This window comes from Sycon ciliatum, chromosome 10 (assembly GCF_964019385.1).
Source record: "Sycon ciliatum chromosome 10, ocSycCili1.1, whole genome shotgun sequence".
In the NCBI taxonomy this organism is placed as follows: domain Eukaryota; kingdom Metazoa; phylum Porifera; class Calcarea; order Leucosolenida; family Sycettidae; genus Sycon; species Sycon ciliatum.
The window spans coordinates 5,475,353-5,497,138 of record NC_088652.1 but is presented as its reverse complement, the minus strand read 5'-3'; the positions used below and the strand labels follow the sequence as shown (position 1 = coordinate 5,497,138).

At 46.5% G+C, this 21,786-nt stretch overlaps 1 long non-coding RNA gene across 1 annotated transcript in view; it reads left to right on the top strand.

The window, feature by feature from the left end:
- The window catches only part of LOC135826053 (uncharacterized), a 40,724-nt gene extending 24,287 nt beyond the window's left edge, over window positions 1–16,437 (top strand). Inside the window, exon 5 of the long non-coding RNA XR_010555200.1 lies at window positions 16,075–16,437. This is a non-coding gene — a long non-coding RNA (uncharacterized LOC135826053). The remainder of the gene's footprint in view (window positions 1–16,074) is intronic.
- Window positions 16,438–21,786: the final 5,349 nt, after the last annotated feature.

Sequence of the window (21,786 nt, the reverse complement as noted above, 5' to 3'; positions counted from 1 at the left end):
CTATCATCAGCGGTACATCGTCACATAGTAAGAATCACTAAAACAACCAGTTATATAGCTAGAGTAATATGAAAAGAAGCGTGAGAATGCAGCAGCTCGCGGTTATGCATAACGCGTATAGTGTGAACTTATGCAGTGTATCTGAGAATGGTAGCAGTAGATTAATGTGGCAGCTGTGTCTCCGTGTGGACAAAATTGGTGAGTGCGTATATTTAAAAGTGTGAGTGCTACAACATTTTCTTTTTGCTTGCATAGTACAGGGTCACGTATACGAACATATAAAGCTTCCAACACCTACAACTGCTTAAAGAAACGTGCGCACCATATTTCAAACAGGAATCGTCCAACAACTTACGACAATCCGGACTGGACACCAAATGCTTGTAGATACCAGACTTGTTCTTGTCGATATCGAACTCCTACTCGTCAGTATCACTCTCATCCTCCACTTCCTGATCCTGATCGCCCTTGCTGTCCTCCTGATCATCCTGTTCGTCCCCGTCATTATGTTTTAGCACGCATAGTTTTAAATAATACGGACTGTTTTAGGCATTCTTACTATGTGACGATGTTCCACTGATGATAGTCCCGAAAAAACGTCCTGGAATTGTTTCATTTTAATTGTTTTATTGCAATTTCAAATTTGGACTTCACGGTGAATTTCAAAGTTTTAGGAAATTAGAGGCCACATGCCACGTACTGCTCTTTTCCCTCCGAAACTCAACACTTAAAAGCCCGATATGAAAAAAGAAAAAATCATCAGTCACACCACAGGGACTCGAACCAGGGACCTTGCTATTCGCGAGCAATGCTCTAACCAATTGAGCTACAGTATTACTCTTATTAGTTGTTTGGGTGCTGACAAGCCCATGTCCTTTCTTTTCTCTCTCCTCCTTTCTCCTTTCCTATCTCATCCTACCATCTCTGTCTTACTTTTCTGGGAAAATGACTAACAAATTGTTCCGACTGGCTTCGTGGAATGTCCGTAGCTGCTCCTCAATTTATCGACGGGAGCAACTCGCTCGCTCGCTCTCGGTTCGTGCTGTCGATGGGACTTACCACTGGGCTACCAACTCCTCACTATGTCGACAAGCAACAGGTTTGGCGGAGTTGGCGTGGCCGTGGGCCCTACTTTGCGGCCATTCTTGTCGTGCTGGAAAGCTGTGAGTGACAGAATTGGGTATGCCCTATTCTCGTTCCCTTCGTCAAATAAGTCGCCGCTTGCGTTTATTACGGCGTATGCTCCGACAATGCCAAAGTCATCGAGTAACCCTGAGCTCCGACACAACTTCTATGAGTCGCTAACCTCCCTCGTTCGAAGTTTTTCTCGCCGTACGGACGTTTTCGTCGGCGGTGACTTCAAGGGCAGACGCAATGACAACGGTGAATCACTCCTGTTGTGCGCGGATGAATTGGACATGAAGCTGTCAAACACCGTATTTCAACACCCAGCACGCCATATTGCGACGTGGACAGGAGCGTTCAAGCGCCAGGGTGATACAGTGCCTCAACCAATCTACAATCAAATCGACTTTATCCTTGTCCCCAATCACCTTGTTAGCGGCCTCAGAAACGGTAGGTCATACGCAGGTTGTGAATTATCGTCAGATCATAGGATGGTGGTTACTACCATGGTCAATCTCCATCAGATCCGCAGAACCAGCTTCGTCCGACGCAAGAAGAACCCCAGGATCTTAGTTGACAAATTACCAGGCAACAACGCACTGCAAGATGAATACAAACAGAAGCTAGAAACTGCGATCGCAACATCAGCAGCGGATTCTTGGGACAATCTCGCCACCATCATTAAGACAACGGCAGAGGAAGTGCTCGGAGTGAGTGATGCCACCGCACACCATCCAAACTACATAACGGATGACCCACAACTCACCACCCTCTCCAGTCAGCAGAAATCACTGCGCATCAAGATAGAGGCCTCGATCAATGTCAACGTGACGTCGCAGCTTAAAGCACAGCGCAACAAGGTCCTGTACGAGTTACGGTCAGAGATCAAGAAGAGATCAATATCCAAGCTGGAGTCAAGGGCTGCAGAAATAGAGACAATGAGAAATGATACAGCAAAGATGCATGCTGCAGTCAAGTCTCTAAGAAGGAAATCCACAGAGATCCACGTTCAGAACAGCGATGGCGCTCTGGTAAATCGTCCAGAGCAGAAAGCGGAACTTATATCAGGTCACTTTCAGACACAGTTTTCTCACTCCAGTGCGGAACCCCTTCCGAGCAAGGGTGATGTGGTCGTTACACAGGTTACACAGTCGGAGGTCTGCAAAGCCATGAGCAGGCTGAAGAATAGGCGTTCTCCAGGCCCTGATGGTGTCCACAATGAGCTACTGAAGTATGGTGTGTCCCCAGGCCTGTCATCTGCCGTCACCAAGATCCTCCAGAGTTCACTAGAGTCATCCACACCAGATCCTGCCATCGGATCGGGGCTGCTTATACCCTTGCAGAAGCCAGGAAAGCCAAGAGGACCCTGCACAAGTCTACGCCCCATAGTCCTACTCAATGGTGTGCGCAAAATTCTCTCGACCATCACTCTGGCAAGGATCTCCTCAGAGGTTGAGGACTACCTCCCTTCATCCCAGAGCGCGTACCGACGGGGCCGGGCCACAACTGATGTGGTGTTCACTCTACGGATCCTCAGCAGCATTGCTGAGACGAAGCGATGGTCTCTATACAGGCTAGGCATAGATCTCTCGAAGGCCTTCGACACGCCGCACCGCTCAGATCTCCTTAGCACGATTGTCAGCGTTGCTCCTACCACGCCGGATGTGCTACCCTTAGTCCACACTCTGCTGTCAGATACCACCCTTCAGGTACGTGTGCAGGGAAAAACAGCGCCCCCTTTTAGGTCGAACGTTGGCACACCACAGGGTGACAGTCTTAGTCCGATTCTGTTTACATGCTACTTTGAGAGTGCACTGCGACGTATCAGATCTGACTCCCCTCCTGACGACAACCTACCACCTGAACTGCAGTATGCGGATGATCTAGGCTTTATTGGAACTGATGAGCAAGAGCTAGAGGACGTTCATGATCAATGTGCAGAGACCCTCCCAAGCCATAACCTCACCGTTAATACCTCCAAAACTGAACGAACAAAGATATACCTGGCTGATGATCTGGAGGAGCGTGGTTCCGAAGCATGGAGAAATGCGAAGTCGCTGGGATCACGGCTAGGCTCAGCGCAAGATGTCCAAGCCAGAAAGGCTATAGCAACCCAGGCATTCTGTTCGTTGTACGCACTCTTCAAGCATCAATCTACCTCACTACTGTTTAGAGTTGCGCTGTACAATACCTATGTGAAGCCAGTGCTGTTGTACAACTGTGCGACATGAGGTCTCACAGATGCCACCACCAGAGGGATTGACACCTTTCATCGAAGGCATCTGAGAACAATGGCTGGCGTTAAGTTCCCGAACACAATTACCAACAAGCATCTGTACGACATCTGCGGCTCAGCACCAATTTCGCTCGAGATTAACCAACGGCGTTGGGAGTTCCTTGGTCACGTACTGAGAATGCAGAAGAGCTCTCCCCCACAGCGTGTGTTAGAGTTTTCAGCCACTGGGAGCCTGCGCGGTCGACTGGGCCGACCCAGGACAACTCTCCTCTCAGCTCTTTCTCAGGACTGCCTAGCCCGACTCGGCATTCGCCTGGGCACGCTTAGAGGCCTTAATCAGCTGCGGCAGTTGGCAGGGGACAAGTCACGGTGGAATGGCACCCCGCGGCACTCATCTTCCTCTGCCGAGCCGCGTCCTTGACTTATCCCCTGCAGGTTGCACATCGTGCACGCCGAACAGTCTACCATCTTTCTGACATTGCCACTCGAACTTGACAATAGATGCTGCTTTTCGTATGTGCAGTTACATTGAGCCATGGTGTTTTTGTCTTATGTTTGTGAATCCTTCCCGGAAGCAAATGCTGGTTTTTATGCATTCGTGTAATTACTCAGCGTTATTTGCAATAATAATAATAATAATTACTCTTATCAACAGTGATGGTAAATCTATCCTTCTTCGATCAATCCATATCTGTCTTGCATCATACTGGCAACTCACACCAATCACGAGCGCCCTCAGCCATTCGCTTGATATCATGGGGAGCGTATAAAACTATGTCCACTGCGAGCAAATACAAATTGCAATTTGAAATTTGGACTTCAAAGAAGGATAGATTTACCATCACCGTGGATAAGAGTAATTCTGTAGCTCAGTTGGTTAGAGCATTCCTCGCGAATAGCAAGGTCCCTGGTTCGAGTCCCGGTGGTGTGACTGACGATTTTTTCTTTTTTTCATATCTGGCTTGCAAGTGTGGAGTTTCGGAGAGAAAAGAGCAGTACGTGGCATATGGACTCAAATTTCCTAAAAGTTAATTGTTTTATACTTGGTTTTGAGTGCGCAAATGACGGCTTTGAGTAGCAAAGCCAAGTTAGCCCACGCATGCACGTGTTTTGTTACGGTTCCTCACGCGGCACATGAATAAAAATATTTTTTCCGAAAATGGTGGATGAAAAAATAAATCTTGCGTGGCCGCTTTGCCCTGCCTCGTGTCGGCAAAGCAACTTCCTTGTCAACAATTTCTGTCATCCAGTTAGCCAAAGTGACTCAAGGTTGTGTTTTCTGGTTTTTTCTTTTGTCTCTCCGCCAAGCTGTACAAGAGTATTAGTTGTGCTAGTCTGCGTAGACAAGCGCTGACTCGTGTGAGCTGGAAGCGCTTGAAAATTCACAACTTCAAACAGCGATCGATCGCGCTTGGTTGAAATATTTATTTGTTGCGTGGGCAGATAGAGTAGCTCATGGTCGCAGTAGTGAATTTCCTGGAGTTCACGAGGCCAAGCAAGAACTACTCGAAGCAGAGGACCAGTTATTTAGGCCTCGACATGGCGAGTGGCGTTGACGCCAACTCAGAAATGGCTGTGATTACCTGTCAAAAAATCTAGCCAAAGAAGTAGACAAGGAGCAGAGGCATTTACATGGACAACGTACGATGGTGATTTGCAACATGCTACTACTGCTGGAGCGACGTTGAGTGCAGGGACGATCGTTGATCATCTACGTATCAGGTGTGGTTGTCAAACGCTTGTGGCCTTTGATGTGGATATGAAGATTTTATGCTCACTCTGCGTTCGTTATGCACCACATCTGCTGTGCACGTGGCATTACCCTATCTCAGGGAGAAATCATCAACCCAGTCATTCTGGGTAAAACTATTCCTGATAGCTGTGCAGGCCAGCGCAAGAACCAGTACGCTGCACTAAACAAGGTGCTTATGTTCGTGTGCTTGAGAGTCAATGGAATGAGTTCAACTGAAAGCAACGGTTCCGCAGGTCTTCGACAACCTCAGCAAGGTTGTCGGCCCAGCAACAGTGGTGACGGTACTTGGCATAGAAGTCGACAGCGAGGACCAGGTGATGCGATTACTTGACAAGAAGTTATTTGCCTTTCTACCGGCTTTGAGTGAGTAGTCCACGCGCACTAGCTACACAACGCGGGAACTGCTGTCGCTGATCGGAACCTTGTCCTTGCCGCAAAGGTGGTTCCTCCTGGCAGGACCTTCATCCGTCAACTCCTGTATCGAATGGTCGCGCTCCCTTGCCGCAAACTGGAATGACCAATCCTTCTTCTGCGATGTCAAGTGTTCAAAGTCCCCTGACCTTGAGCTATTCACGGATGCCTCTGATGTTTGCTTCTGCGGTTTCTATCAAGGACAATCGTTTTTGGGGCAATGGGCCGCTGAGATGCAGCATGAACCTATTGTGATTACTCGCTTCCGAGAACTGGCTTCCACAGCCAACCAATGCCTGGCGCCAACTCCTCCGCTGAACTCGCCGCTCTGATTGCTACCAGCAATGATCTCATGAGCGACTCAGACCTTTAAGCCCGGTATTTGCGCACACATAATCTGATGTACCCAGTTTCGGCTGTGGCCGAGTTCCTGTCCCTGACCGCTACTGCCCGCAGCCCACGGCCAGTGTTTGCGTTCGTCGACGGGGGCTACTTCTCCCGAGTTTTCTCGACTAGGATCCTCAACTGCAACCGGGTGAGCTCCCATTCTGTGCGCATTGGCGGGGCCACACTCATGGCTCACCGGAGTACAAGTGTCTGTGAAGCAGCCATATGCCGTGCAGGCTGCTGGCCAAGTGCAGCATCCGATCACTATGTCAGGCGTGCAGCCGGTATACCCTCTGTGCAATGGCTAGCAGCAAAGACTGGAACAGCCCACGCCCATGTGGTGTTGAGAACAGAAGTGAGGTACATTTGTAGCGTTGTACAGTGTTGTGCCGTCCGCTTGTTGTGCAGTCCTTGTGCCGGTGTGGCTCTGTGGGTATCACTTAGGGGTTTGCCATGGTTACTTGCAGGAAGTTATGCTAATGAGCGATGCCGGGAGAAATGCTTGGTCGTAAACACTGGTTTTTGGGAGGGTCAAATGCATTTGCCTCTCAGTGTTGTGCTGTACTGTCTCAGTGTTGTGACCTTTGTATGTTGTTGTGTGGTTGACCCGCCGGTTTGAGGCATGGGTGGTCAACTGTGTATGTTGTATCGGTGTGTTCCCGTTTGAAGTTGCCGGGCCACCATGTGGTTGACCCGCCGGTTTGAGGCATGGGTGGTCAACTGTGTATGTTGTATCGGTGTGTTCCCGTTTGAAGTTGCCGGGCCACCATGTGGTTGACCCGCCGGTTTAAGGCATGGGTGGTCAACTGTGTCTATTGTATCGGTGTGTTCCCGTTTGAAGTTGCCGGGCCACCATGTGATTGACCTGCCGAAAATAGAGGCATAGGTGGTCAACTGTGTCTGTTGTATCGGTGTGTTCCCGTTTGAAGTTGCCGGGCCACCATGTGGTTGACCCGCCGAAAATGGAGGCATGGGTGGTCAATTGTGTCTGTTGTATCGGTGTGTTCCCGTTTGAAGTTGCCGGGCCACCATGTGGTTGACCCGCCGAAAATGGAGGCATGGGTGGTCAACCGTGTATATGTATCACTGAAGTTGCAATACTTGCATTGCTGTGACTCGCCCGATTGCTGTTGCCGGGCACCTACGCATTTATTTGCCTACTTGTGAAGAGATATCTCTTCTGGTTTATTGCATAATTCTTGGCTCAATGTTATCCACGGTGTCGCTCGATGCAAAGTCTCGTAAATATTTATTAGACAAAATTGAAGAAAAAAAACTATGGCAAACCCCACTTCCCTGTATTCTATCTGCTTGGTGTACATGTGTCCACGTTTTGTACGTTTGGCACGCACATGCGTGCGTGTGTATGTGAGAGTGTGTCTGGATAAATTTGCATATTGATGTTTTGGTTGTTTTAAGTTTTATTGTGTGTATGCGTGCATGCATGTGGGTTAATTGATATTTTTCATTGCTATTTTAAAACTGGTGTCTCCTCCTCGGTTATAAAGGTAACATTGCACGAAACTAATGTACCGTACTGACGTTCTACAGCTGACTGATTATTTACTCTAGCTAGTGTCCAGCGGGTAATGCTCCGAAAATGTTCCCATAAAGCTACTTCATAATGCTCCAAACCCAACCTTGTAATGCTGTTTTAATTGTTCAACAAGGGCTATAATGCTCTTGGTTTGGAACAAAAATGGAAGAAAGGCTGCACATTGTCAAACTTCCAGGAAAGGATTCCTTTTGGTCGATCTGCCTCTGAAGCTGCTATAATATCTCTCATGAGCTCCACGACTTCTTAGCACTAAATGCCATGATCTCGTCTCCATTGGCTGCTCTGCATTGCAACTTTGATGCAGGGATGAGGCTGAATAATGGGTGTATCAAATCTTTTCCCTTGCTTATCCATGTAGTGAGAGGTGAAACCATTATTACTCGTGATCATTTGGATGAAGGAAGTTCATCATGGGAAGAGGCATTCCTGCCTGCAGTAAAGCTGTCACTCCTTCCACTCTGTGAAAATGTCTCATCTGAAACAGCTCACGTGAGGCCAGTTCCTGAGAGACGATGTCAGGCCGATATCTCTCCCATTTGCAGAAAACCTCAAAACACGTCGTTGAACGTGCTTTTGCCGCTCTACATCCTCTGCTTGCCGCTGGCTGTCTTATTCTCCAGAGGTTGCGTAGAGACGAATGGTTAGCCACAATACCCTGCTTTTCTGATAGCACTTGACTGCAGGCCTTGCATTACAATCGTCCACGACGAACTGTACGTGCTTCACCGGGAAAGCAAGACGCGCGCTGCTGAGCACTTAAATCGACTTGGTACGGTCCATGAGAATTTCGAGTTCTTTTTGAGCCTGCTGAGGTGGACTTGGCAAAGGCAGTTATTTGGAACAAGCCTTTTCTGTTCGTAGCCGCCCAATCATCCAAGTTCAAATTTATCAATGGATCAGTGTTTACTTCAGTATCGATTGAGATGCTGTGGCCAGAGCCTATGGCATAAAAGGAAAACTTTTCTACGTCTAAATAACCTACGTGGAGATAATAATTTTAATATAGCTATGAATAGGATGAAGGCCGCAGACATCACGCAACTACATTACTTGTTTGACATGTATTACTGTGTATTTTATAACAAAAATATTAGTGAAAACCCAGAATCGATGTTCTCGTTCCTGTCATCAGTGGGGAAAACGGAACTAAGGGTACAACCAAAGAAACTGAAGTTAAGTACTGTAAATAGAAAGGTGTTAGAAATAACATCAAGATACAAGTGCAATAAAACCACTAGAGGAAACGCAAAAGGTAACAAGATTACATAACCAAAGGCGAGAAGGCACTGACCGAAGTGTCAACCTACGAATACAACTTCAGTGCAACAACGTGCTCTTTCTGCTTACACAAAACAGGCTTATGAAACAGGCTTATGAATACGTACGTTTTCGTTAATATTTTTGTTATAAAATACACAGTCATACATGTCAAACAAGTAACGTAGTTGCGTGATGTCTGCGGCCTTCATCCTATTCATAGCTATATTTTCTACGTCTGTTTGACATTCATTTCGCGTACGTCTAGTCTCCTCCGTGTCTCGCCATGATTTCTAAAATGAACTCCTCGTAAATCATCGTTACGCATTTTGTGTAACGTCCTCAGTTGCAACGTTGGGCATGCTACACCACGTGTACATTTGCCTGACTACATTGCTACATAAAGACTTAAGGTATCAATGGTATTACATGTACTTGAATGTAGTCAGGTAAATGTAGCATTCGTGCTATAGGTGTGACGTGTCTGCAATATCCCAAAAGCATGTTCCGGTACAATACATGGCGCTGCACCTCATGGCTTTAGCCGGTTGTTGCCAAAAATCTGAAATTTATCCACTATGAAACACGTTATGCCGCTCCAGCCTAACATAATGCTCGTCTTGTTCCTTTCTAATGCTCAATAATGTTTCTGATGCTCCGATAGTCTTATTATTGCCGAAAAATGCCGGCATTATCTGCTGGACGCTAGCTCTAGGACGTCCTACATGTCTCTTGGATGATAAATAACTGATAATGGCAGTGCATTGTAGAATAATTTTATTTCGCCAGCAGTCATTTTCCAACTGTGACTGGTCGCACGACTTTGCGTGCAACATGAGTTCCGCCTTCTTCTGATATACATTATTCATATGTACTTCGCACCTTTGCTGTGCCTGTGCAGGCTGAGTATGTATGTAGTGACCAGTCAAGGCCAAAACGCTCAGTCAAACAGTCACAAACCAGCCATGACCAGTCACAAAACAGTTTACAAATCACAAGGCCCCATAAGCAGCCCCAGAACGAGGAACAATGTCATGTACATGTACATGTGTAAAGTACGCACGACACAGAGCACCACAGATGATTCGTTTTAACTTAAGGTTTGATGCCCATAGGTTATCATCAGAAAACTAATGCTGCCTGAAGAGCCAAGATCCGCTTATTTAATCGGATCTCTGTAATTTCATCTCTGTTTAAGAGAGCATGTCTGAGAATACCAAAGTATGTGTGCAAGTGGATCTCTCCGATTTCGCTCAAATTTTGCAGGTAGGTTCCCTTTGGTGTGTGGATCGATTGTGCAAAGCCCTTGAAAAAGTTTCTGAAGGGAACCTTGAAATTTGCATACCCCTCAAAAATGGCGAAATATCACATTATTTATCGGCCTAGAAACGAGTCACGCCACAGCGTATCCGAACAAGCTATGAACAAAAATCCATCAAGCCTACATTGCCTCACATTAGAAGAATTCCTGGAGCAGTACCGCTTAGCCACGCCAGGATCCCAGAAGACGAGGTCCATCACCCCCTGACGCCACAAATGATCGTCTTGAAAATAGCCAATTTACAAGCGCTGGCAAAACAGCCAGCTACGTCCTCAATTGGCCAGAACTATACACCGGCAGATAGTAGAACACCTCTTCTAGCGCTGAGGACATGTCCCCCATCTTCCTTTTGGGGTTTTCTTGAAATAAACTTGTTTGAATTTTTCCACTCGACCATGCTGAAATACGGCCAAAGTCATACCTGCGCAGGAAAGCTCGCCCCTCCGCAACGTCTCCTCAGCAATTTCTACTCCAGCACTATTCCCAAGGCCGCAGAACAAAGTGCATTGTTGACTCTGACAAGGAAAAGCAGCGGTGATCACTTGTCACTCCAAACGACAAGCTTCTCTTCGCGCCACCAATAATTTTTTGTGCGACTGCCGATGCAAAAGTGACTGAAGTCCTGAGCGTAGTTTTTGAATTTTACTACAAAGAGGTTTGCCGGATGGCGGCATGTGTCGATGTTCGACTCAAATCGCAATACTTTTTTATGGTAGGTGTAAGTCAATTCTCCAAGCATATGGACTAATTAACAAGTGTGCAAACGTTTCGCATCGAGACACGAATGGCAAAAATGCATGCAGTTACACATGTAGCTGTAAGTCGGTGTTTTATATTCCTCAGGTAGAGGTGTGCGCGAATGAGTGCCGCGCAACCAGTTGGTAGACATTTTCTAGTATTACGGAATATGTTAGATGAGTTCATCGGTGGCGTCGACAATTTTTTTTTTTGTGCCTTATACGACTTCCATCATCAAGACCCTCAACAGGAAGAAGAGTGCTAGTAAAACCGTTCAGCGCTGATGTGCCTGCGTGGTGCACGCAAGTCATTGCTACCAACAATGGCCTCAGACTCGGCAGCGCTTGTTGTTGCTGAAGCAAGAACCTCAGCTTGAGGCTTACATTATTATTACTATCTGTCAATTGTCATTAATGACATTGTACATGATCATCACCGTGTGCGCTCGATCTAATCATTGATTGTCTTTATTTTATGTTTTGCCCGTACAAGAGGCATTAGCACTGCAAAAAAGTATAAAACTAAGTATTTGATAGAAAAGGAAAAGGAACATCAGTGAGAAGGCATTATACTGCCTGTAATGCTGGTGAAGCAAAATAAAGTAACAACAACAACAAGGAACTACAAGATACCGTTTTGTGTCCACTAACACTTTCTTCACTAACACTTTCTTTCTTTACGGAGTTGTTGTTGCTGTTCGTTTTGCTACTCTTTCTTTCTTTTTCCCTCCCCTCATGTCTATTAATTTTATTGCCGTGGTTGGCAATCACCCACTCTCGTAACATTGGCCGGTGTTTCCGCCGAGTCTTGAGATGTAATAAATAAAATAAAAAAACACCACCTGTTACCAAGCAATCAGATCATGCCATATCGTTGCACGAGGCTGGCCAATGGTACTGACGTTCTACTACGAATTGGCTAACAGCATTAGCACATCTTGGAGGCGCACACTAACACATGCGTCACATTGTGATATGTATCTTATAAGATCAGAACAACACTAAAACAGGATGGAGACTACTTCTGGCAAAGGCAGGCAGAAGCTTCTGATGCCTTACGACCAGACCCACGATCCTATTACGATGCAATTCGGAATCGGCGACAAATTAATATGGTGATGAATACACTCCAGGAATTATGGCTGTCATTACGCGCCTGCCCACACACGCTCTCTACGCTGCAAAGTTACTCTGGCACAGCTCACCTTCTCCACCAATATCACTTCACGCCTGGCGCCTATTCGATGAATGGTTAATGGTACTCAATATAGTAGAAAGTAGATCACATAGCAACGACATACTAGTAGCTCGATTGTAAGGCACGTTTCGTCCCCGCTGGACTCATGAGGCAATCTTCGTCTTGAAAGTCTTCGCATGAAGCCTGACGTGGGAGAATGATATTCCACTGCAGCTGTACTTATGTTGATTATTATCATGGAGATGGGCCTATGGGCCTATGAAAGAACGAGAGATTCTAGCACTACATCGGTGTGACCGACCTGAACATGGCGCAGCTGACCCAGCAGCTGCCTGGTGTAAAGGTGAATCACATAGCGCAATGAGGTCAGTAAGAACCCGCTACGCAGGCCCACAGTGTGACAGCTTAGCAATGCGGCTGGTCCACCATGGGCAAGCTATTCAGGCCTCTTTTATGGGCAAATTAACACGATGGATTAAAATGCAATATATCATACGCTGGAGAAGAAATCAGAAAATGCGTGTGGAAAATAAAGATTTTCAAACCCAACCCCAAAAAACCTGGGCCAGGTGTCGCTTGCCATCGGGCAATCAACCACGACTATTATGAACCCACAAGTTCTAAAGTGTGAAAGGCCTTCTCGCTTGTGACATTGTGTTCGTTTCAATGCAGTTGTATCTCGACCCCGCCGTGCCGATGATGTTTACGACGTGGTATACGCTACATGCGCTAGGTGCGATTTGCTGTGTGCGCTGTGTGTGTGTGTTGTATGCGTTTGCTTTTCTGATATTTGCTGTCATTTTTACTCTATAACTACCTGGTGGTTTTAGTGTTAGTTATTAGTTGATAGTGAAGATTTATAAGTTGATCGAAGTGAAAAATACTGTTGAAGAGTAGATAGTTGTCCTCGTGCCGTGTAGTCGTTCGTTCCTGACAATTTAGAGAATTAGAAGGGTTCACAACATTTGACGACTACGCCAGGTCCAAAACGAGCATGGCAGAGGAACAAACTAATTTGGAAGTCAGCTTTATCGCCAAAGGAAATCGGTACGGATTTGAAGGCGATAGGTTGATGGAACACGTGGAGAAGCGGCTCCAACAGTGCTAGGAGCGTAAAGACCAAGTCTATTCCAGTTTGTCCGGAAGCTTCGATCTCCCCAAGGCAACAGCAGAACGACTGTAACTCAGCTCTCTGTCGCTGGTACTCTATATTCTGACCATGTGGATGGGGCAGATGCTTTGAACGAACAGTTTATTGGTTTTGGAACACGAGATGATCCTTCATGGAATGTGCCAGACTTCAAGCCACCAGACGCCCCATCACGTGGAAGAACTACACCTACGTTGCAAGATGTCACCACCATGCCTTTTGCTGTGGCAAAGCAAATCCCCAACCTTAAGACCCGAAAGGCTGCGGGAGCGGACGGTATTTCTCATGCACTCCTGAAACTGTTTTGTTCCAGTATTTCATACCCTCTCAGCCTCATCTTTAACCTCACTTTTGCAACTGGTGCTTTCCCTGCTATTTGGAAACACGCAATTGTAACTCCGGTCTTTAAGAACAAGGGAAGTAAGCTCGATGCATCGAATTACCGCCCGATCTCGTTATTGTCAACAATCTCCAAGCTGTGTGAACGTATTATGTACAACCACTTATACACTTACCTGTCTCCTGTTCTACATCCGTCCCAGTCTGGATTCCGAAAAGGCGACTCTACGTCCTGGCAGCTTCTCAGACTTGTTCAATCGATGTCTTCTGTTCGTGAGAACGGCCATTACAGCATGCTATGTTTCTTTGATCTAAGCAAGGCCTTCGACACAGTATGGACACGCGGGCTCCTATACAAGCTGTCGCGCCATGGAATCCATGGTACTTGCTTCACGTTGCTCAGTACTTACCTGACGGGCAGACAGCAAAGGGTGCGTGTCAGCTCTGCTCTGTCTGCCAAAGGGCATGTACGGTCTTGAGTTCCTCAGGGATCAATCCTGGGGTCTCTCCTCTTTCTTATGTATGTAAACGATCTGGCAGAAATGGATCACACATCACTATATGCTGATGATACAGCACTACTTGTGACAGCACCCACTCTCCCCGAGGCTAGTGCCAAGTTACAGTCCAACATAGATCGCGTTATTCATTGGATGGAAAAATGGAAATTGCAGCCCAACTCTTCGAAAACTGCTGTAATGTGTATCCCCCCCAGTTGTTCCTGTGACCTATCTTCATTAGTAACCAGTCCCTTCACCTTTCCAGGCACCATAACCCCGCTCTGCATCGTTGAAAAACACAAGCATCTTGGCGTCATTATTGACCAACACTTAACCTGGAAATCCCAGATCGAACATTTAGACAGCCGTGTTAGCTCAGTAATGGGATTTCTCTCTTCACACATCACCCACCTCCACACCGACTGTCGCCATGTTATCTACACATCTAACATTCTGCCTATTTTTGATTACTGCTGCATAATTTGGGCTGGCATTTCTAAAACACTGATTGCTCGACTCGAAGTTATGCATAGGCGTCTTTTAAAAATATTATTTCGGCTTCCTCGCCTGACTCCAAGCGCAGAATTATACCGCCTTGCTTCTGCTGTGCTGCTCTCGGTCCGCGTGCGTTTTTTGGCATGCCAAACAATTCATAAAATTAAGCTGGGCATTGCTCCTCTTCATGCTCTCTCCTGCCTAAGCTGGTTTGCTCAATCTCAAGACATGCGCACCAGAAACTCTCTCCGCTTCCCTATTGCGCGGTCTGCCTCTATGATAACATCTCCTCTCTCCCTTGCTTACCGCCATTGGTCTCTCCTCCCACAACATCTAAAATCCTGCCAATGTTACAATTCATTCACACAGCTACTGCAGAATGCAACATACTAGTTGATATCCAGCCCTGCCCTAGCTTCTCTTGCTTTTCAGTTCCCCTTTCATTCTTTTTCTTTTTCCCCTCTAGCTCTATTACCGCCATGGCTGGCTATCGCCCACATCACCATTTCATTGGCTAGTGCCACGTGATTGTGAATAAATAAATAAATAAATAAGAGCGCAGTGACAGATGGCAGACTCTCTATTCTAAGTCCGTTGGGCAGTGCTGACGAAATTGGACAATGGGAGAAAAAGTTAGAACCCCGGTATAGGGCGGACACAGGGAGAAGCGTGTGGTAACTTCTAGAAAATAAACGTGCGGATGTCTTTGCGCTAACGGTTGCAATTTGTTCTTTCTTTTTTTTATCATTTCATTCTATTTCCTTCTCACGAAAGAATCTATAATATTATGTTTTCGCGCTAAAAGTCACCCTGGGCCACATATTTTTGTCCAGTACAAATGGGGGAGCACTATTCAAGAGAGAGAGAGAGAGAGCTGTTCGAAAGAGGGTATTAAGGGAATCTTCAAAGGGCAGAAGCCTAAGAAAACACCGAGCCGAATGCTTACTGTAAACTACTACGATTTACCGATACGACCACGAGAGCTGAGATTTTGATCCTGAAACTACGGGGGGAGGGGTTGAGGGGAGGGAGGGGATTATACTAATCAAGAGAGAGAGAGGGAGCTTGGTGTTTTCACTGTCTCTTAGAGATTGGGGCATAACTTGAGAAAGAGTGAACTATCCAAGAGATGGCTCTATTTGCGCGAGTACAGTATATGGAGATGTCTGTTGTATTCACCACTATAAACAACACGCGATCAAAATCCCGTTTCAGGGAGGTAAAAGAGTGTAAGGCAGTAGTTCTTAAAGTGAGAACGTTGAGTGCGGAAAAGTTCTTCTTCTGAATGCATAACCTGGGTTACGCAAATTAGGGACTCCACCATTGAGTGTACAAGCACAAGTAGCATACACAAAAACACAATACTTGTATACATCACAGTACATTGGGTTTCTCACAAATTAATTAAATGCTTCCCGGGATCCACAATAATATCGGGATCTGTACAATGTTCGCAATCAACCGAACCCTCCCTCTCCACCCCTGCGCTCACCACCATCATCATCCGAACTTGTTCCATCCTTCATTTCGCTCCTTTTTTCTGTTTACACTGCTCCCATATACATTATACTTGTGCTTGCTTCTGTATAATTTGTAATTCTGTGTAGTGAAATGGGATGCCTGTCCTCTAACCAGTGCTCGCACGTGGCAAGTCGATTGGACCTTTCGACTTGGACGTCAAACTTGGACAGAAGCAAAAGCAGAATGTCAATCATATGGCGGATCACTAGCGACTGTGCACACAATGGCTCAGGTGACGTGTGCAAACCGGACAGTGGAGGGAACTACCGCTGTGTGGGTAGGCTTGACTGGTATATGGACAGCAGGAAATTGGAGTGCTTGGAAATGGGAAGTGGCATCGTCCACCCGTACGACGAGACTTCCCTGGTCACCCCAGTATACACTTCCGGTTAAAAATTCTAATTATACTTACGGGTATTTGGATCCAAACAAGGGCTTAGTGAACTGGATAAACAACTTTCAATTAAGGTGCCTCTGTCAACGATATGTGCCTAAAGGTAGGTATATATCCATTGATTAAACTGAAGGAATACCTCTACTGATCTAGATCAGTACGGGCCACTCCTCTGATTAAATTAGACATTCCATTTACTCTTTAAACCACAATTCCCAAAAACGAAGACCGCGGATATACCTGAATAGATTTGAAAGAGAAATAGGGCACGGGATAGTGTTCTTCGGTGTTGGCGAATGGCAGGTTTCCGAATGTAACGAGGTGGCAATTTAATACACCATTTCACTCGCACCTGAAAGCAAAGCTTCACAGTCCTTGCATCTAAACTAATGATGCTTGTAAGATCAGAGCGCTCTATATATGTTCATGAATGCAAACCCTTTGTAGACAAGACTGCTCGACACTTGACTCATGCTTATATGCATGTACAAACAAGGCCAATCTAGGCTGCTCCAGGTGGAGAACTCAACGCACGACAGAGGCGAAAGGCTGTGCAGATGTAACTTTACATTTCACGTATTTCAGCAATCATCAGATAGCAGCATTTACAATCAAATCCTCGACGAGCAGGTCTAGCTATTTTGTGCTAGTGTGGAATAAAGTCTGTATGTGTGAAGTGTAGATGTGTCTATGGCAAAGTGCAGTTGAATTATTTATGACAGTTAACGAATATAGATGAGAATAGAGGGGATAACAGGGCAGTGCCACTGAGTAATCGAGGGCGATTGCGACAGTAACGCAAAGACATGCTGTATCAGGCGTGAAGAGGGAGAAAGAAAGCACCGTGACGCCAAACCTGGTACAGGTGGCGCCATGTTGAAAAGCCAATCATGTAACTGATGGTGAATATTTTAGACAAGTCAAACTTGTTTTCGTGTCTACAATTCGAGACCAGCTCCGATCTTGTGTTGATATTGACCATTTTGTCTGCATCCAGGGTCGCCGACTTGTTGGCCGGGTATAGAGCACGATGGGTTTCTAGTGTCCTCCAGGCGCAGTCGTGAGTCGGTTAAGTGTCTAGTCAGTCCGCAGGAAGCAGGAGTTCCTACGTTCAGAGCAGACAATGTCTTCACTGTTGCAGCGTCTTTCGTGCCATAATATCCATGTTCAACGGAAGAGACAAACACAGGACAAGAACGTCCCTGACAAACGATGTAGCTGCCGACAAAAAGCACCTGCTAACTGGACGGGGACCTCCAAGTACGATGCATCGTGCACAAGACAGCAGTACAGTACACAGGAAGAGAGCAGCGACACAGGTACCTCGGCTTTGCGGAAAACCCTTTAAGTAGAGATACAACAACCACGCGACCGAGACAAGGCATGAGAGAATGGAATAAAGCACGAAACTATCCAGGAGCATATGAAAGGTCGAGCAAACGAACACTCCACGGTCTGTCAAATGGGCCGTCGTCCCCCATCATCACGGTCCGGGGCTACTTGAACGCTGTCCACTATGCTGAGAAGTTGGAGACACTAGAAGCAGACACGGTGAACATCGACAAAAAGTCGAAGTTGGTATCGAAATACAGACACGAGCACAAGTGTTACCTGTCCAGATTCTATGACTCAGTTACACGAGTTGTGTGTCAACATGGTGCCACCTGTACCCGGTTTGGCGCCGTTGTGCTTTCCTTCTCTCTCTCTCGCTCTCACTCTTTCTCTCTCTCACTCTCGCTCTCTCTCTCTCTCTCTCTCTTCACCCCTTCTATGTTCTTCCACTACTGCCGTTCTTACCCTCGATGACATGGTAGCTCTGCCGTGCTCTCGTCTTTATTCTAATCTACATCCGTTGCCTCTCACCAACAACTCAATAGCACTGTCCCATTGCCACATCTACACACACACTAACTTTCAAACTAGCACCAAGTATCCACGCCTGCTCGAATAGCATCCCATAGTAAATGCCGCTGTCTGATGATTGTTGAAATGCGTGAAACGAAAAGTTACAGATACACGGCCTTTCACCTCTTTTGTGTGTATATGTATGTGTAATGGTAGCCGAGTGGTAGGCGCGGTGCATTTAACACGAGTTATCTTTTATTATTATTCTCTTAGGTACACACCTAGGATATATTAGAAGTTAAAGAAGAAGCGGCAAATAAATGACTTTCCCTCCGGTGCACACCTAGAGGTTGACTACTTCTTCTTCGAGTTAGCTTTGTTGTTGCTATCTAATCTCATCTCATTAAAACAGAAATGCGCAGCCGCTTTAATGCAGCAGACGCCGTACGCTTACATACGGAGATACACTAAATATACATCAGGCAAAGCTCCGTATTAGTTCCGTACTACTTCCGTATTGGTCGGGCACGGATACTACATATGTATACATTTTCCAAAAGTTCTGTCAGGAAAATGGTTATGAAATGATTACATGGTTATGTGGATGCGTCAGGCCCAGAATGGTTCGTTGTGGTGACTATTACCGTCATCAGAGAGGTTTCGCGAGGCTGTTCGCGTGCGTGACGCGTGCATGCGTGACGCGCCTGAGAAGAGCTTTCGCAGCAGGTAAACCTGCACACCCGACACCCACCAAACCTGCTCATCGAGTTCAGGGTTTTCCGTGCATCGAGATGATCCCGTTTTGAACGAGAGAGCTTAGAAGCTCAGGGCCCTACGCTATGCTTTTTTGCCTTGATGACCTAGGCAAAAAAAGGATAGGGATGTTATAAATTCTTTAAAAAATTCCTTTTTTAACCTGGGATTCGAATTCGCACTATCGCGCGCCCTGCATGCATCCCCCGATACACTTCGCATACATACTAATTCTTCCAAGTTGCTTCACGTTATGATCTTGCATTTGAAAGCCCTACTTAAATTATGCATTGTGGCCAGCCGTCTTTGATGGTACGGTACGGCATAGGTACGGGTCAGGTACGATCCAGGGCAACACGACACAGTCTACCGCCTTGATGACGGCAAAAAAGCATAGGGATTTTATACATTTTTCAATTCTCCTATTTCTTTTAAGGCATATCCTGGGATTCGAACCCGCACTATCGCCCTACATGCATTCCCCTATACACTTCGCATTCATACCCATTCTTCAAAGTTGCTTCACGTTACGATCTGGCGTTTGAAAGCTCTATTTGAATATTGCTGTCAGCTGTATGTTGCCAGCTGCGTTTGATGGTACGTTACGGTACGGGACAGATACGGGATAGCGCAAGGCATGTCACAAACACACAAACAAACACACAAATACCAAATTAAAGCTGTGTGGACCCTGGCTAGCGCCAGACGTTACTGAAGTAACGTCTTCTGCATAAATACGGGAATAAAATACAGTGATGAAGTTGGTTGCTCCAACGAGGAGCGCACGCTTCTTGCCGAACTTGACACTTGACTGACTCACGACTGCCATCCCGAGCACACTAGCGTGTGCTCCTCGTTGGAGCAACCAACGTCATGACTATTACCGCCGAAATTGCAACTTCTAAGTACGTAAAATACAGTGAGTTGTACAAAACGACTTCCTGATTTTTCTTGCTCTGTGCTGAAGACCGACTACTAAGTTCACGAAGCACGTCCGTTCTTCGGTCTGGGCATTCCTGCCTTTGACTCTTTGCTCATACATTTAATTTTCTTATTTGCATCTTTCGTCGTAGAACCTGACTCACATTATGCCATGTTGATGCCACGATGGTATGCTTTGAAAGAAGAATCGTTTGGACAAGAATGTTATTGTTTTTTGCTGCTCTTGACGACGATAATTACTATAGTGGTAAAGACACATCTGGCGATATGGCTTTAAATACACGTCTGCCAACATATCCTCGCCAGGCTGGATAGTTCTGGCACAGAGCTCTCCTTCTGACCCTAACCAACATCATATCGCGCTTGGTGCCTAGTCGATGCATGTTTTGAGGTATCAGACATGCCATGCTGGTATGTCAGTTAGCGCATGGCATAATAGATGACACAGCAACAGCGTAATTCGATTGGGACGTACGTTTTGACTCCTGAGAAGGAATTTGAAGACAACACGGCAGTTGTACTTATCGTCTATTAATATGGTGGTAAACACATACCTAGTCATATGGCAGTAAATACATGCCAGTCCACACCCGCTGTGGCACATAGCTCTCCTTCTTAAGAGAGACGTGTTTGATGTGTTGTTTCCCGGCGTTGTCGAGAAGGAGGATTATGTCAGCGTTCCGGCAAAGAACGCATACTCCTTTCAGATTGGACCGCCATGCCTTGTCGCGAACTTAGCCGCAGGTAAGTCGGGTCCTAAAGTGCCGTTACATATCCAGCCTGGATTGTTGAGGTGTAGAGATAACAAGGGTAAGAGAGTCGGTGGAGGATTGCTTCTTGGCGCCATTGGCAAAAAAGTGTCGCCATTTGCTCCATTCTCTGTCCTTAATACGCATCATTTATGTGCAATCAGGAGAACACACACTACTTGGGATTAGAATAGCGGGTGGCGAGAGATTGATGGATAATGAACTGTTCCATGCCTGCAGCGATGGTAATAGTAACTTTTAGGCAAGCCAACTCTGCATCGTGGGTGATACTGAAGGCCCAATGTACGGCATTGAGGTGTGCTCCGAGTCACCCTCAGCCAGGACGCTCTTAACGCCACACAGTTAGCGTATTGGTCTGTCCCCGGCTTGTTGAAATGGTCAGGAATTTATTTTATTACATTTCAGAGGTTCCAGCTCGATGCTCCAGTGTGTTAGGCCTTTCATCTCACATAATAAAACCCGAGATTTTTTAGTGACGTCAATAAACAAACACATCTTCGCGCCTTTATCCTCAGCTCCAACCTGACCCTCACTGGCCTTTTTTCTCTCGCTTTCGCTTTGTGTGGATGCCAAAAATTGTTCTCCTGGATCGAAATCCGTCTCTGGCCATGGCTACCTCCCCGTTGAACGTTGCTGATGGGCACCAATCCCCTGCTGCTACGCAGGATGTACCCGTGTTGAACATGGAAGTGGATGCGCCCCCATTGCTGGGGTTGTCATCCTTGCCGAACGACCCAATGGCTGGTCTGGCACATACGAACTCTGTTTTTCCAGATGGAATTTCTGCAAGCGCATCCCTGGAGCTGGGACTGTCGCATCTGCCGGAGGGCCCATTGGCTGGCCAGGCAACTCCCTTGGCTCGCCCACTGTTCGATCCCAAGGGCGAGGAGGCTGCCACGAAAAGGCATTTGTATAAAGTCTCTCCAGAAGTGCAGAGCTATGTAGAGCAGTATTTCCGGACAATCCAAAGTGATGCTGTAGTAAAGGAGATGACCTCCAAGGACCCACGTCCCGATACCGCAGCATGTGTTGTGCCCACGGTGGACGACGCCGTTGCGTCTTGGCTCGGGGAGAAACTCTCGAAGACCATGGAT